The sequence below is a fragment of the Bos javanicus genome, chromosome 9, assembly GCF_032452875.1.
Source record: "Bos javanicus breed banteng chromosome 9, ARS-OSU_banteng_1.0, whole genome shotgun sequence".
Taxonomy (NCBI): domain Eukaryota; kingdom Metazoa; phylum Chordata; class Mammalia; order Artiodactyla; family Bovidae; genus Bos; species Bos javanicus.
In genome coordinates, this window is record NC_083876.1 from 41,442,867 (window position 1) to 41,459,831 (window position 16,965).

At 45.6% G+C, this 16,965-nt stretch overlaps 1 protein-coding gene across 2 annotated transcripts in view; it reads right to left on the bottom strand.

The window, feature by feature from the left end:
* The window catches only part of ARMC2 (armadillo repeat containing 2), a 247,089-nt gene that overhangs the window by 211,371 nt on the left and 18,753 nt on the right, over positions 1 to 16,965 (bottom strand). For both annotated transcript variants that reach the window (XM_061427637.1, XM_061427635.1), the window contains exon 4: positions 491 to 660. The gene's annotated coding sequence lies outside the window, so the exon portion shown is untranslated. The remainder of the gene's footprint in view (positions 1 to 490; positions 661 to 16,965) is intronic.

Here is a 16,965-nt window from a genome sequence, read left to right on the forward strand (position 1 = left end):
GAGTAAAGACCGCACGCTAGTATGTCAGGACTGTGCAGGGGTCAAGAGCAGAGCCAGACTGCCTGAGTTCACGTTCTGGTTCTGCCAGTCACCAGCTGTGACTTTGGGCAAGTCACTTAACATCTCTGAGCTTTGTACTCCTTATGCATAAAATGGGAAAGATAATATGCACACAACCCTATACATATTTTACAACAGCACCATGCACATAGTGAACTAAACAAGAGTTTGTGTGTCTGTGTGTGTGTGTGTGTGTGTGTGTGTGTACACTCTTGCTATTATCTATTACTATGCCAAACTTGCCAGCCTAGGCTCAGGACCTAAAGCTAGTCACTAATTAGTGATGTGCCCTGAGACTTGTCATCTCTCTGCCATGGACTTCGTTTTATCCAAATGTCAAATTAGAAAGTGGGATGAGGCAGTCTCTGAAGCCCCTTGTGCTGCTGATATTCTCTGATTCCACTTGCTTCTTACAGACTGTGGCACTAACCTGGAGCACGACTAGAGAAAAAGCACAGAAGGAGAGGGCAGTCTAAGAACCCTCAGGTCCTGGGCAGCATCGTCTGGAGATGAAGGGGTCCACAAGATGGGATGGTCAGCCCTTGAGGATGGAGTCCTTCAGTTCCGGAGTGCTGCCTCCCACTGACTCGGCTTCTCACCCTGCACAGGCATGAAGGAGAAAGAAGGTGGGGTTTTATTCCCACCACCTTGACCCCACCCTTATGGCATGACTACCATTTAAAACTGGCTGCTTGAAGACACGGAGAACAGACTTTTGGACATGGCAGGAGTCGGGGGCGGGGAAGGAGAGGGTGGGACGAATGGAGAGAGCAGCACGGAAACATACACTACCATATGTAAAACAGGCAGCCAGTGGGAATTTGCTGTATGACTCCAGGAGCTCACACTGCGGTTCTGTGACAACCTAGAGGGGTGGGGTGGGGTGGGAAGTGGGAGGGAGGCTCAAGAAGGATGGGATATATGTATACCTATGGCTAATTCATGTTGATATATGGCAGAAATCAACACAATATTGTGAAGCAATTATCCTTCAATGAAAACTAAATAAATTCATTAAAAAATTGAAAAAAATTGGCTGCTTGAGATGAGGGCCTGGCTACAGAGAGGAACGAGTTCTTCATAAGGCATTAACAGGACACAGGACTTTCAGCTTCTCAGCAGGTTTTTCTGCTCTCTTCTAAAGACCGTCCCTACCACCCCAGCCCCAGGGAAACCTTTTAGACACCTTTGGTTAGTAAGACACAACAGTGACTGCCTCTATAAAAATTCCTCCAGGGTAACTTCACCACCATTGGGAGTGAGGAGAATACCTAAATTTAAAAAACTGAAAATGTCTGTACAAGAAAGAGCTTTGGATTGCTGGCAGCTGTGGACCAAGGTAGAGGCGCCCAACATAATGCTTCAGAGGCTAAATTGGGAACATTCGAATGCTTGGTTTTACTTGTGCTTAAAAAAGCCAGTGGCAGCTCAGCTGCCAGATGTTGGAGAACTTCAACATGTAGCTCGCGGGCATGGAATCGGCGATGCTGTCGCAGGTGACCACGAGTCAAAGGGATATGATGACTTGCTTTCCTAAAACTGCTTCTAGGGAGGGAGCCCAGCAGCTTTCATTTTTCACTTTCACTGAAGAAGTTAAATTTGGGAACACCAAAAAGATTTCACTTAACTCAGAGAGTATTGACACCAGGGCTTGTCAGCAAAGGAAGAATTTCTGAGAACGGTGCCTTTATAAGAGCTCAACTCCCTGTAACTAAGGCCTTCGAGTTTATCATCTAATTCAGTGTATCAGCTAGAAATTGCTGTTAGTTGCTAGTAAGAGGACTGGTTACAGTGACTTAAACACAATGGTCTATGTATTGTTTAATGTGAAATGAAAGTGTGGGTAATTACTGGCATTAGATCAGTGGCTTATGAATCAATTAGAATCAAGAAAATTAGGACCGAGTCTTTGTGATTCTTTTAGTCTCTTCTTTGTGAACTCAATATGGTTCTTGCAGCTCCAGCCATCACATCCACACCCCAAACAAGGCAGGTAGGATGGAAGGGCAAGAATGTCTTTCCCAGAAGTTTCATCCAACAATTTCTGCTTTCATCTTCTACAAAAGAGGCAGAAAATCATAGTCCTTTGACTGACTACATGCCACCTGGAATTACATTGTATCTCTGTCTCTAAGAAAGAAAGAGAGTGGATACCACATAGGAAGCTAGCACTCTCTGTATAGGGCTTTCTAGAGAGATGTGGTTAGACCAGAATGTCTTAACTGGTTTTTCTGGGAGAATTTGTTATGTGAAACAGCAGGCATCTAGGGAAGCCTCAGTTTACCCATGAGACTGACTTCCAGACCTCTCTCACTACGAGAGGAGGGGAAGCTAGTTCCCTTAGTTCCCAAAGCAACTTGGTTGGGGAAGAGAAAGAGGAGTCAGAAGACAGGAAAATCTCTGAATAGCAGTGGATTCATTTCTTGGTCAAAGGCAGGGTGCTCAACATTAAGTCTACAAAGATGAATGGATGTGGACACAGGAGCGACAAGCACTGCTTGCTGATGGAGTAAGGCAGGTAGTGAATGAAGAAAACATGGTTCAGACCTTCCAGAATCTTATCGTTTAGAAGAGAGAGACAAAACATGTAAACTATACAATGAAAGAGGTTGCTATAGATTGAATATTTGTGTCTCCCCCTCACCAAAATCCATATGTTGAAACCCAGCTCCCCCAAATGATGGGGCCTCTGGGAGGTGATTAGATCGTGAGGGTGAATGGGGTTGAATGAATCCCACATGAATGGGATTTGCCCTCATAACAAAGACACCAGCCAGCTCCCCCAGCCCTTCTGCCATGAGAGGATGCAGCAAGAAGACACAGCTGTCTGTGAACCAGGAAGCAGGACCTCACCTGACACCATATCTTCCGACACCTTGATCTTGGACTTCCCAACCTCCAGAACTGTGGGAAGTAAGTTTCTGTTGTTTATACGCTACCCAGTCTGTGGTGTTACAGCAGCTTGAACAGACTAAGACAGAGGCTAAGTGGAGTCAGCACCAGGCACAGAGGCGGGGAATGGACATCACCAGCAGGATGCTCCCAAAGAGGTCAGAGAAGAGGGGAAAGATGCAAAGGTTGCTGACCAGGTGGGGGAAGGGGGACGTGGCAGGGGAGGGGAAGGGGTGGGTTTTGCTAGCTACACAGTGGGGCTCCGTCAACTGGCAAGAGAAGCAGCCCTTGGCCTGAATTCCCAAGGGCCACCACGGATCTCAAATAAGCTGTCATCCCGACATTTCTAGCTCTCCATCCAGCCCCATACAACAAAGAAGAGGAATTTAAGGTCCAACCAAAACTGGAAAAGGAGAGGGAAAACTCTCACACTGATGTGTGGGGGATGGATTGAAGGTGAGGAAATAGTTTGTTCTGGACTTTCTTCAGATTTGGGAGTGAAAATGGGCTGTGGGAAGAGATGTGAAGGGCAGGAGTAGTACAAGAGGAAGACAAATACTGCATGTAATCACTTCTTGAGGAATCTAAACAATAAAACAAGTGAATTAATATAACCAAACAGACTCACGTATTAGAGAACAAACCAGAGGTTACCAATGTGGAGAAGGAAGTGGGGAGGGCCAGAGAGGTGGAGGGAATTAAGAGGTTAAAAACTACTAGGTATAACATAAATAAGCTTCAAGGATATATTGTACAGTACGGGGAATATAGCCAATATTTTCTAATAATTTTAATGGAGTGTAATCTATAAAAATATTTAACTACTATGTTCTATACCTGAAACTAATATAATATATTGTAAATCAACTATACTTCAATTTTAAAAAATTGTGTGTTTCTTTTCACACACACACAGAAAGAGAGTAGCCGGTTTGTTCCTTAAGTCTATGGTTTCCAACTGCTATTCGGTACTTCCAGCAGTTACCATATGTTCACAGATTCTAGAATCACAGTAAGCGTCAGGGTGAGCTGCAGTGCAATAATTCCCAGCTTTGTTCACTTTCCAGCACCGCCCCCCACCCATCAGATCACATGGCTTAAATAAGGACTGGCCCACCCTCCCCTTGCGCATTAAGTGCGTGGCTCCTCTCTGCTAATGGCAACGAGAACAGCCAGTTTTACTCCTGTGGGAGTTAGGAGGCATGCAAACTGACCGGTGAGCTTCGAATGGATCATGAAACCTTCTGTTGCTAAAACTTGCTTTTCCAATGGTTAGACTTTAAAAATAAGTTTTCTCCCTAGTAGCATCTTTTAAATGATCACAGCACACTAAAGCAAAGACTGATTCCACCCTGTCCTGCATCGTGAGAGGCCGATAACCTAGGAAGCAGTTGGGGGAGTGACTCTGGAGGGGGACTATCTGTGTTCAAATCCTGGTTCTGTCACTGATTTGCCCTGTGAAACTGGGCCCAGTATTTAACCAGTCTGTGCCTCGACTTTGTTTGTAAAATGAAGCTAATCGAAGTGCCTACCTTGTAGCGCTGTGAAGATTAAATGAACTGACAAGTGTAAGCGGATTAGAACTGTGCCAGGAACAGATGCCGGTTATTATTATTAAGTAACTAGCCGTGAATGTAATCACGTACTTATTTGCCTTGGTGGCTTCTTAAGGGTTAATCCTTAAGGCTCAAGTCCTGCAGGGACCTGCAGTGGGTTTGCCCACTTAGATGCAGGTAAGGCCTGCTCTTCTGCACACCTCCCCCCTTCTGCCCTTTGCCCTTCCCACCACCAGCATCTTCCACAACACGTGGAACAGACCTCCTGGCAAGTTACTGGCTCCTCCATGTCCAACAGCACAGGAGGGTGGAGGAAAGATGGAAGGAGGGCACAGACCTGAGGGGCAGAAGTGTCCTCAGCTCAGGGTTCTTTTCTCTTTTCTGCAAGCCTGGTACACCTTTGCAGTCTGCCTATGACGGTCAATTATCTGTACATCTGTTTGAAAAGCGGCCTGCTCCTGGGGGCAGAGGCGAGCAGGCCTGGCCCAGCTCCTTGCGACACCGAGCAGGCTAGCACTGCTCTCGGGAGCCTTGCCCAGTGGTCTGGCCTTGGAGGAGCTGCCAGCTCCCCCGAGAGAGTTGGACCTTTTCCACGTAACAGGATTGACTCAAAAAGAGCAAAGTTGCTCTCAACACCTGCTCACCCTCTCACAGCTTTGAAGGCCAAGACTGGAAGGAGTAATTGCAGACCATGGGCAATGAAAGGAAAAGGAGGAAAAATGTCAGCAGCCCTTAGTTCAGCATCTTCCCCACTGTCCTTTCACGGGAGGAGATCAGCGCAGGACTCACCGTGTCTATCTCTGGGTGGAGAGCTGGGAAATAGCGAAATGGCTCAAAGGGCAGCAGGTGGGATGGGACAGAGGGATCCAGGAAAGCAAACCCAGAAAAAGTCTCCTACTCTGCTGAAGCTAGCTTGAAATGGGTTCCTACGACTTATGCATGTGTGCATGCTCAGCCGCTTCAGTTGTGTCCGACTCTTTGTGACCATATGGGCTGCAGCCCACCAGGCTCCTCTGTCCATGGGGATTCTCCAGGCAAGAATACTGGAGTGGGTTGCCATGACTTTCTCCAAGGAATCTTCCCAACCCAGGGATTGAACCCATATCTCTTATGTCTCCTGCATTGGCAAGTGGGTTCTTTACCCCTAGTACCACCTGGGAAACCCTCCTATGACCTTTACCCACTCACATTTGCAAGACACTTTGTGAGAAATGAACAGGGTTCCCTGAGCACAAGCAGAACAGCCTGGTCCCACTTCAGCTGCAGGGTGACTTCTGGGCCCCCAAAGCATCCCACAAGCCCAGCTCCACTCTCTGAGGGACCCCCAGCATCACCGTGGTTCACTTTGCTTGGCCCCAGCTCCCAGCCAGGGCCAGGCTCCACAGGGCTCACAGGACAGGACTCACAGAAGACAGCGGAGACAAGGACAGTATAAAAGGAGGTTCTTAAAATCAAATGCCACCCTTCCATTGACTGATGTAATCAGACCACTAGATTTTGCCATCATGTTTGTAGGGGGCACCTCTCCTGGTGCCTGTCTGCCAACAGGGATGGACAGAGGATGACGTTTATCGGTGTGACCCCTGCCCACACTCATGACTCAGCAGACAAGGCATGATCGCCTGCCCAGGCTGAGCCATAAGTGAGGACGTGAGAGAAAAGCCTGGGCTCATGGTTTAAACAGAGGCATGTAATCACAGGTGCCACGGGGTGACCATATTTGGCCTGCAAGCCAGAGCAACAGAAGTCAGCCTGCAGAGAGGGAGGGGTGTCAAGACAGATGGACACGCAGAGGAGCCAGAGGGAGTGAGCTTCCAGCTCTCCAGACCCCATTTCTGCATCCAGGCTCACTCCCTGACCCTGGTTTCTAAGAGATTTCCCAGTATCCTTTCAACAGTGCCTTCTTTCTGTTTTTGTTTGTTTGTTTGTTTGTTTTTGCTCATGTATTATGTTTTCTATTATGTACATCCAGAACACCTTCCAACAAGGGCGGTGATTCACACTTACTGAAGGCTCACTTGCTATCTTGTTTGGATTTCCCTGTTCACGCTACTCCAAGGAGAAGACATGGGAATCACCATCGACATTTTATGGCCAAAGAACCCCAGGCAACCGGCCAGCCCTCAAGGTCTCCCAGGAAGGGAGGCGGTCTTTGACCCAGACCCAGTGTCGCCTCCATCATGCCTCCTTGACCTTGAAACCATGCCTCCTTGATCTTGAAGGCTCCTCCAGAAAAAGGAACACTGGCTCCAAGGCATAATCAAAGGAGATGTGCAGCATTCCTAAGCACAGTCAGACATTTCCTGGGAGTACAGGAGCTTCAGCTTGATCATTAGTTGTCACAACTTCACTGGCCTCCATCAGCAGAGCTAGCCATGCCTCTGACTTTGAAAACAAAGGATGCAGAAAAGCAGAGATGCCTCCCACTTATAAAAGTATGTGAAGCCTGTAGTCTGATGATATTATTTTAGTATCCATCATACAGTACTTTCTAGGAGAAGGCAATGGCACCCCACTCCAGTCCTTTTGCCTGGGAAATCCCATGGGCGGAGGAGCCTGGTAGGCTGCAGTCCATGGGGTCGCTAGGAGTCAGACACGACTGAGCGACTTCACTTTCACTTTTCACTTTGATGCATTGGAGAAGGAAATGGCAACCCACTCCAGTGTTCTTGCCTGGAGAATGCCGGGGATGGAGGAGCCTGGTGGGCTGCCGTCTATGGGGTCGCACACAGTCGGACACGACTGAAGCGACTTAGCAGCAGCAGCAGCATACTTTACATCTTTCTCCCTTCCTCCAGGGCACTTGTAAACAAGGGATATATATGTTACATTTCTCCTCCATGCCTTGGTCTAGTCCTCACTCTGACATTCCCAGCCAAAGTAGATTAACTCAGAAGTTGGCAGTCTCTCCTGCTGGCCTGTGTCCGTGCTTATATATGTGTGTGTGTGCACACACACACACACAACTCATGGATATCAAAAATTTAAAAACCAGCTTAAGATATAAATTTAGATACCATACAAGTCACTTCATTTAAAATGTACAATTCAATGGTTTGGAGTATATTATACTATTTTTAAACTGTGGTCAATATGTACATATAACCTAAAATTTGGAGTTTGAGCAAATTCTGGGAGATAGTGAAGTACAGGAAAGCCTGGTGTGCTGCAGACCATGCAGCCGCAAAGAGTCGGACAGGACTTACTGGCTGAATGACAACAAGTGTACAATTCAGGCATTAATTATATTTGCAACATTGTGCAATAGTCATCAGGATTTCTAACATTTTGTGCTCTGTCTCCCTCCCTTCCTTCCTGCCTTCTGTTTTTATTTTTTAAGGAGAGAGGGAGAGTTCACCTCTCCTCCAGCCCTGGCTTCCCCACGTGTGCTAACCCTCACTGCACTGCTTCACTTTACATTCCACTATTAACCAACAGAGGCCAAGACTTGAAGGCAAGATATTGACTTAAGTGTGAATTTCTGCCTGCTCCCAAGTCCCCACAATGCAGAGAGAATAACCTGCTTCTGGGAAGTCTCCTGGGGGCCACACTCCCCTGCTGAAGGGGAACTGCTAGAGGTCAGGGCTATGTATCCTCAGGGGCTCAGCAAATGTCTGCAGAGTGGCCTTGGGGCCATGGTGGGCTGTCCTCTGCACTGGCCAAGAGGCAAGCACCTCAAGGAATGTACATAGATATGTAGAATTCCTCAAGGAATTCCCCCTTGCTGAAAGTTAGGTTTTTGTTTTTCCTTGTTACTTATTAACTTTTATAAAAAGAACACACCTAAGTATCATTCAATCGGTGATGACAATTGAACAATACTCATAAACCATAATTCTTGAGTAATAATTATCAAAGATTATAATTGTACAATATTGAGAAGTATAGAACAAAATACAATTATTGGAGGACAATTGCTCTACCCATGCTTTATTCCTTCATCACTTTCGCTTGCCTCCTATTACTTTGCACATGTCCTAATTGGTGTGAGAAAAGAACCTTCTGGAAATTCAACCTAATCGGGTGCTAATGCGGGCTTAGCATTTTCATGTGGTTGCTGGTGGCCAGTGGGGGAAAGTGGGTCCTGATACTGTATTAGGTGCCAGATCCTTACTTTTGGGTTCTGGAGGCAGGCAGTGCCCCCCTTCCAGAATCCACTCAGAGAGGAAGAGAGGGAGGCAGGAAGGTGGCTTTTCAGAGGAAAAGCGCAGTTCTTAAGCAGTCTCAGGGTCTCTGCACAGGAATGACTTATGAACTTGTCTGGAAGGCTCCCAGCGAGGCCCATCCCCTCCACCAAAAGCCATCGTCGGGGATATCGTTACTGTCATTCATCATGCACGTGGACAATCAACAGCCCAGTCTCCTTGTGAGAGTTTTCTATGTAATTAAATGTGCTAGCCTGACACCACCCCTCCCAAAGAAAAGACAATATCTTCCGGATGTAAAATGGCTTTTATTTTATCCCAAGGAGCAGCATGCTGTTGCTAGGTGCCTATTTTTCTGCCTCTCAACTATAAAGTGACTAATGGGGTATATTTCATAAAACATCTGCAAGGATGTAGTTATTCTTATACTTCAGTGCCCTTTAAGATATTATTATCTGCCAACACTTGGACTAGGTGCTATTATGCAAATTATGCATAATAAAGGAAGAAGGGAGAAGTTCTTTGCTCCTGAAAAATCATATTTATAAGGTTAATGAGATTTATGTATATTACATCAGGGAACTGGGGTTAGAATGCAAGACTTTTTGAAATGTAGTAGTTGGCAACACTAAAGATTTGCTAGTGTTTTTCCCTACACAAGATCAAAACTTTTCATCTCCGTTGAGGTTTAATGAGATGAAAAAAAAAATTCCCACAAAATCAAAACACATAGAATCCAACTTCAAGAACAAGGCAGACATTCTAAGTTGAATGTTTTCAATTAGTAGTGCCAAGAACAGGAGAAGGGTTTTAAAAACACATAATTTTGCATTAAAAAATCAAGTTAAATATTTCAATGAGATATCCATTGAAGCCAGGAAAGTGGACACTTTTATTTTTTGGATCAAAGGGAAAATACCAGGAAAATTCAATCTAATAAAAGAAAATACACATGTACCCCCCCCCAAAAAAAAAAACTGGAAAAAATTTATATACATATGTACATGTATGCACACGTTATAGAACTATGAAGTATTCTATAAACAAACAGGAAAATGTTCTGAACTCAGTCTGGTCAAATAATGGGAAGTTATAATTTAGCAAATATTCTGATTATAGGGAACTGTATTTTAGAGCATATGTCTATTTAGTATTAAAATAGAAACACAACTAAGTTTGTACTTGCTAAAGAATCAGATATCAGCAAAATACACTCAACACTAAAATAATTCTGATGATTAAGTTATCAGTGATGACATGAAGTTACAGCTGTCTTTGTAGCTATCGTGTGCGAGCTCTGAATAACAGAGTTCCAGTCGATAGGATGTTGGATTAATCAAATTTAGGTGTTCTGGAAAGGTTTTAGAGGCCAGTAATGGTGGATCCGCCCAGATCACCCAGAAGTGGGTCAGGGCTGGGCCAGTTTTGCTCCTTACTGAGTACACATGCACATAATCCTGGGCACGTGGTTCTCCTGGGTGTTTACTGAATAAATATTGTGGATGAATGAATTAGTAGTGAATAACAGAAGGTTAAATTGGAATTTTTCTGTTGAGAACTTTTGCTGAGGCTCAAAGCAGAGCTGGGTAACAAGTGGCCCAAAGAGAGATGCAGCTTCCATGTAAGCCTTGTTAGGAGTTGGCCAAAACAAGAGATAGACGATAGAGGTATACAGATATGATTTTAGATGGACTACAGGGGAGTTCTAATAAGAAGTATTGTGCATTTATTTTCCTTTTCCTCTCATCAGAGGAGGGGAGGGAATGCTTCCCCCATCCAGGTGAAGTTGGCTCTAAGAGGCCCATTCAGAGAGTAGGGAAGTCTGCCAAAAACAGAGATAAAATCTCACTTCTTGGTGGATGCTTGCTGAACTGCAGGGTCTAGAGACAATACGTGAGAATTCCTCTGTGGACCATGTGGATCCTGAGAATGGTAGCTGGGCTTGAGTCCTCTTAATAGGACTGGCCAAGGGCCTTGACTGCCACAGGGAGGTGAACCTGGCATTAGATGGCCATATGGGGTATCCCATTGGTTTGGATCTGAAGGGGGGTCCTAAGAGTCAGCCAGAGAGGGTGGGTGGGAATGGGGCAGGTCCAAGGAGCCCATGAAAGTGTCTTACAAGAGAAGGAACCAGTACCCAAAAACTTCCATATTCAGAGGACATCAGTGGCTGTGTTACAGCAGACCCCACCAAGTAAAAAGACATTTTTGCTTCTTCCCCTTTTCTCCCTACTCTTCCTCTACCTTGGAGAGTCAGAAGCAGATAGTGAAAGTCAAAAGACAACACAATAATCAAAGACTGTGCAATCTTTTTGAGCTTGGGTCAATCCTGAGCTGAGGGAAGATGAAATAGCTTTGAATTTGGCAGGAAACAGTTGTAAAATGTATACCGGACTGGGCTTTTTAATACTTTAACATGAGGACAGTTTATTAATAACTTGAAAGGGACTGAATAGTTCTGAGATCTGCCTGAGATATTGCCCAATGAAAGAAGGTTTGACAGCAATTTGGAAGGGCAGTGATAAGAGAAAAAGAAGCCATTTCCTGGTTATATCCCACCAAGTCCAGCCCACTTGATCAACTAGTTACAGACGAGTGAATGAATGAATGAATGAGTGAAGTCATTTCTGTATTATTTAGCTGGCACTATGTCCACCTGTCCAGCGCCCTGTTCAGCTTATCTGCCTCCAGATGACGTCTCAGCTATAGGTAGGGGATCCGTTGAGACCTCTTCCCCAGCTTCAGGGTGTGGCTGGGAAAAGTCACCCTGTTGGTGAGTCAGGGAAGGTTGACTTCTTGCATTCCTGATTTCTCTCCAGTGTACTGTGGCTTGATCACTCATCACCATCTTATCAAACACTATGATTGCTAAGTGTTACTTTGGCCCCAATAAGAAATGACTCTCAGCAGGCACGTCAGCAAAGTGCCTGGGTGACATCACCCTCTGTTTAGTACAGGACGTCTCCACTCCAGGCTGCTCAGGACACTCCCCAACACAGTAGGCCTGAGAACTTACTGAGAAGTGTGGGAACCCCTCTGTCCCAGGTCTCTGGGTGTTGCGGGGACCAACCCTGTGCTGGAAGGCTGAACGGTCCCTGCTTTTGCCATCTCTCCCTAGATGAGCACAGCACAGGTTCTTTTGTCGAGGTGCCTGTGAAACGATGTTGACAAGAAGATCCATTCTAACCCTGATCTTTAAGTGCAGGGCTCACAGTAGTCTCCAGGGCATCATCCCCATTTTTCTCTTGTAACTTAATTGCATTGCCCAGAACTGGCTGATCACTGGTCTCTCTCTTCTTCTAGGGCTGGAGTTTCTCATTAATCATGATTCTTCCTTCGAGTACAGAGTAGAGCCTCAAAAGATGCTGGTTCAGTAAATGAGACTGATTTGCCCTGTGGGGAAATCAGTCTCCTGGAGACAGGTGGAGTTAGGGAGAAGACACATCCTCCAGAGGGAGTGGCAGAGGCATAGGTAGGGTGTGGGGGAAGGGCTCGGCCAAAGGTCCGCAGTGCAGCAGGAGGACAGGTGAGCACAGGGCAGAGTGACGAGCATCGAAAAATAAACATGAGTCAAAAGCTAGTTGCCTGGAGGTCAGGGTGCCTTCTCAGGGTACGACTCTTAGTCCAGAGCCCTGGATAGCCATGATGTCACCGCCTGTTTAGTGGCATTTTACAGGCCATCAACTCGCTTTTCACAGCAGCCTAGAGAGAAGAAGACGTCATTCTCTGGTCCAGAGAGGTTAAATGCCATTCCTGATGATGCACCCCTACTAGAGGGGGAAGTATGATGACCTCAGATCACGTGATCCCATATCTGTGAGCTTCCCACCCGACCTGATCAAACCCAACTGTACAAGAGCTTACAGAGCATTTCAGGACCCCTCAGGTGCCCCTTTTAAATAGTTTCAGGGCAGTGTTACAAGAGATGTTTCTCAGTTTTTATATCTACTTTAGAGGTTCCTTCAACTCTGCCCTAGCAGAGCCCACTGGGCCAGGCAGCGCTCTCATTCCCAGGAAGAGCCATACACAGTCCCTCTGCCCAGGTCCCATTGGTGACGCAGGAGCCTGTTGCAGAATCCAGCTCCAGATTGGGCTCCACAGCTTGTGCTGGGCCTGGACGGGGACAGATTGCTGGGATCCGGAAGTGCCTCTGCAGCCAACACACTTGCCGTATGCGAGAGGCTGCCGTGCCAAGGCTGTCATTTTCCGCTCCAAAATGTTGGGTGAGAAGTGAGGCAGGCAGCATCCTCTCCTCAGTGCCTCAGATGTGCAAGCTTTCCTTTCCACTGGTAACACCCAATGTATTTCATTCTCTTCGGAGGGTTGTCTCGGCATAAAAAGAGTTCCTGAAATTTGGCATCCTCAGGGGTCTGATTTACAAAGTTGGGACCAGAAGGTGGAATTGCTTTCGAGGTTTTGTTCAGATTGTTAAAAAAGATGCCAAAAGATGTCTTTTTTATGTTAAGTTGGCTTCTTCTTTTAATGTCAATACCAGCTTAATGCTTTTAAGGTAACAAATGGCACGCTGTGATACCTTGCCCAGTTAATTTTTAAAAGGAAATTTAGGGGGAGAGCCTGAAATTACTTTTTGTTTTTTAATGACAAAGCATATTTAGGCAGGCTAAATGTGGCAAAATAAAAAACAAAAAAAAAGTAAATATCAGTTCAGAGACTTCTATTTACTGAAACTCATTTTAAAAGCAAGAAGAGACATGAAAGGCAAAAATTCTACGCAAATTCAAATAGTTTCCAAGGAAAATTCCTGTAACCTTGAAGAATAATAAAGGCTCACGGATATATTTGGAATTTCTGAATGGTAGGACTGTTTCCTGAGAGCATTTTAAACATCCCAAGTGAAAAATGAGAACAAGGCCTAAGTTGTTTGGTGAAGAGCAAAGAACTCTTCTTTGGTTTGAGAGAAAGAGAGGGGACTCTAAGAGTCAAAAATGCTGGGAGGGTTGGAGTTTCACATAAAATATGATTGACAGTAGCTTTTTGCCAAAAAACTTTTTGCTAGATGCCATATGCAAAAAAAAAAAAATGTATGTTATAATCATTTTTTTAAAGCCCATTTCATGCCATCTTGCATTCTCTGAGCTTTTCCCTTTGCTTTTTAGCCCTGAACAAGGTGTCAGGGTTTGAGCCTCTGCTGAGTGGGACCTGCCAGGTACACTCAGCCAAGCCCTTCTTTTGTCTTTGCAGGATCCTGGGCATCTGCAGCCCCATCCCTGCCCATATCTGTGTTCATTTCAAGGCAGTGGAGCTTCTTTGCATTATTTTATACTCTTTCCAGCATTTCTAAGCCACTCAAACCTCAAAATTGGACATTACACTGAAACCTAATAAGGAGGATACTGGGTAGAGTGACATACACAACTGCCCTCAAGTAGTTTATAATCCTTCGGTGTAGACAGTATCATGTGGTATTCCCACTTCTGTTCTTGGGTTATTATAAGAGGTGCAATAATAGCCAGCATTATCTAATACATGTAACAAAGTCTAAGCACTTTGCAAATGCTAACAGGAGAGCAATTAATTCCATCTGAAAGGAGGGGAGAAGCCTTCATTCAAGCAGCATCAGTGCAAAAGGAACCTTGAGAGATGAATTGAGATTTAGCAGGGAAAGAGAAGCAGGCGGAAAGATCGCCGGGGAACACAGGCCTGGAGCCTGGATGTGCCTGGCACCTTAGGGAACCTCCAGCTCCTCTGGGCCTGGTACCAACATGCAGAGTGGGACCTGGGGCTAAGGGGGAGGTTGGGCTGTGCCTTGGGAGGTTTGAGCACTGTGCTAAGGGCTCAGAGTTGATTCTGGAGGTTAAGGGAGCAAAGAAATTATGAAACTCAGGGGACCTGGGAGGCATGTGAAACTGCATCTATTGCTATGCTCTACATGATGTGTGTGGTGAGTAGGAAGATATGTCCATGGCTTTGTCTAGTTTCTCAAAGGGTCTCACTGTTCTGAAGCCAGGTGTCAGAGCCAGGCTGGAAGAGAGGCTCGCTGCCATCCTCTCCGCAGAACCCCCTACCCCACGCATCTCCAGTCAAGACACAGGCACAAAGGAGGCCTCCAGTGCACCTAGCCCTGGACAGGAATCCAGAAGACTTGCGGGCACTGGTTCCCTCCTCTGGGACCTCCTTGTGGTACTGCATTTCTGCACTACCTAAGGGTGTTTATTTACACATTTTAATGTCAAATGAGTGGACAACTGTCCAATAACTTCAGCCATGAGGTTCAGATTTCTAACTTTCTCCCTTTGGCAACATCATCTCAATTGTTTAAAACAAAGCAGCAGACTCTCCATGATTTCCCTGCTCCTCCCGTGGCTCAACACCAGACCGCAGCCTCCTGTCCATCTCTGACCATCACCACTGTCCCCAGCTAGCAACCAATGAAACCCTGCTGGCCTTGTCAACCTTTCATTTAGTGAGAATAAATGTGTCCTTCTCCCCTTCACCCCACTCCTCTCACACTTTTCCTTGGGGGCCAGGCTGCAAATCTTGTCCTCAGAGCCCTCTGCTCCATAGACCAACAGTACTGATGGAGTTTTCCAGAATGAAGCCCATGTTCTACTTGAGATACATTCTGGCTATTTTACTACAAACATTAACTGTTGGAAATCGCACCAGGTTGCTCATGAGAAGCCCTCCACATCTCAAGCAGTGGGCTGTGGGAAATGGGGAAGGAACAAAGTCAAGGCCCCTTGAAGACTGGAGAGAGATGGGCCTCACAAGCGGTGGCTGCTAGGCTGTCAAGGCTGACTTTACAAGTATGGAGGTTAGGCTCCAATTCAAATAAATAATTTTTTTTTTTTAAGACGTATGGAGGCTCGGAACCTGAACCACCACTCAGAAACGAGCATTTCCTGGATTCAAAGCATGCAAAGTTAACCAACAAGCACATGTTACTATGTGCCAAGCAGTGGTCAGATTTAGAGGCTCAGGAGCCCGGAAGTGTCTGCCCCCCTCACCCCCACAGGTGTCTTTCCTCCCCACCTGACTGCGATCTTGCAAGGTGCAGGTGCCCGACTCACTTGTGACCCCACCCCCAACCCCCCTTCACTCACAGTCCTGGGTATGGGTCTTGTACATGGTGGACATCAGTGACTGTGTGCTAAAGAGCACTGGCCTGGGCAAATGTTTGTTGAACTCTCCTGATGTACCAGACACTATATCAAGCCCTGAAGACAGACTTAGATAAATAAAGCCCAGTCCCTGCAGTCCAGAGGCTAAATGACCATGGTATATGTGAAGGGAAGAGCTAACATTTAGGTAAAATGACCTAAGACCTAAACAAAGGTAGAAGTAAAACAAATGAACAGGCGTAGAATGAGTCTGGCAAAACTTTGCTTTGATTGGCAGGGCAAAACTGCTCATATTAACTGGACCCAGGGCAAGGAGCTCATCTACTTACTTCCTCCTCGTCTGGTAGAGCCAAAAGAAAGAAAACCATGTCTTTGCCCCAGCAGGAGAATGTGCCTAGACACATACTCCTTCTTCTCTCTCATCCCATCTCTGCATCTCTGGCAGCCAGACACTCAGAAACACAGAAGGTAGGACACACACCACCATAGTTTAGCTCAGAAACACAGAAGGGTCAGGACAAATACACTGAAAGAAGAAGATAGGAGGAGGTTGATTTGCAGGGAAAGTCTGGAGATAGAACTGCAGGTTTTCAGAACTTTCTAAAAGTTAAATGTGTGCACACACATCCACAGACACAATGTATCTACTTACCCTTTATCACCCATGCCCTTTCCTCTTCGCTTTTAAAAGTGAAAATGAAGATACAGATGGCCAAGCAACACATACAAGATGCTCAACATCGCTAATTATTAGAGAAATGCAAATCAAAACCACAATGAGTTATCACCTCACACCAGTCAGAATGTCCCTCATTTAAAAAGTCTACAAATAATAAATGCTGGAGAGGGTGCGCAGAAAGGGGAACCTTCTTACACTGTTGGTGGGAATATAAATTGGTGCAGCCGCTATAGAGAACAGTATGGAGATTCCCTGAAACTAAAAATGTATTTATCATATGATCCAACAATCCCACTACTGGGCATATATCCAGAGAAAATCAATATTCAAAAAGATACCTGCACCCCTATGCTCACAGCACCACTATTTACAATAGCCAAGACATGGAAACAATGTCCTAAATGTCCATCAACAGATGAATGGAGAAAAAAAAAAAAGGTGTGGTACATATATACAATGGAACATTACACAGCCATTAAAAAGAATGAAATAATGCCATTTGTAGCAACATGGATGGACCTGGAGATTATCATAGTGAGTGAAATAAATCA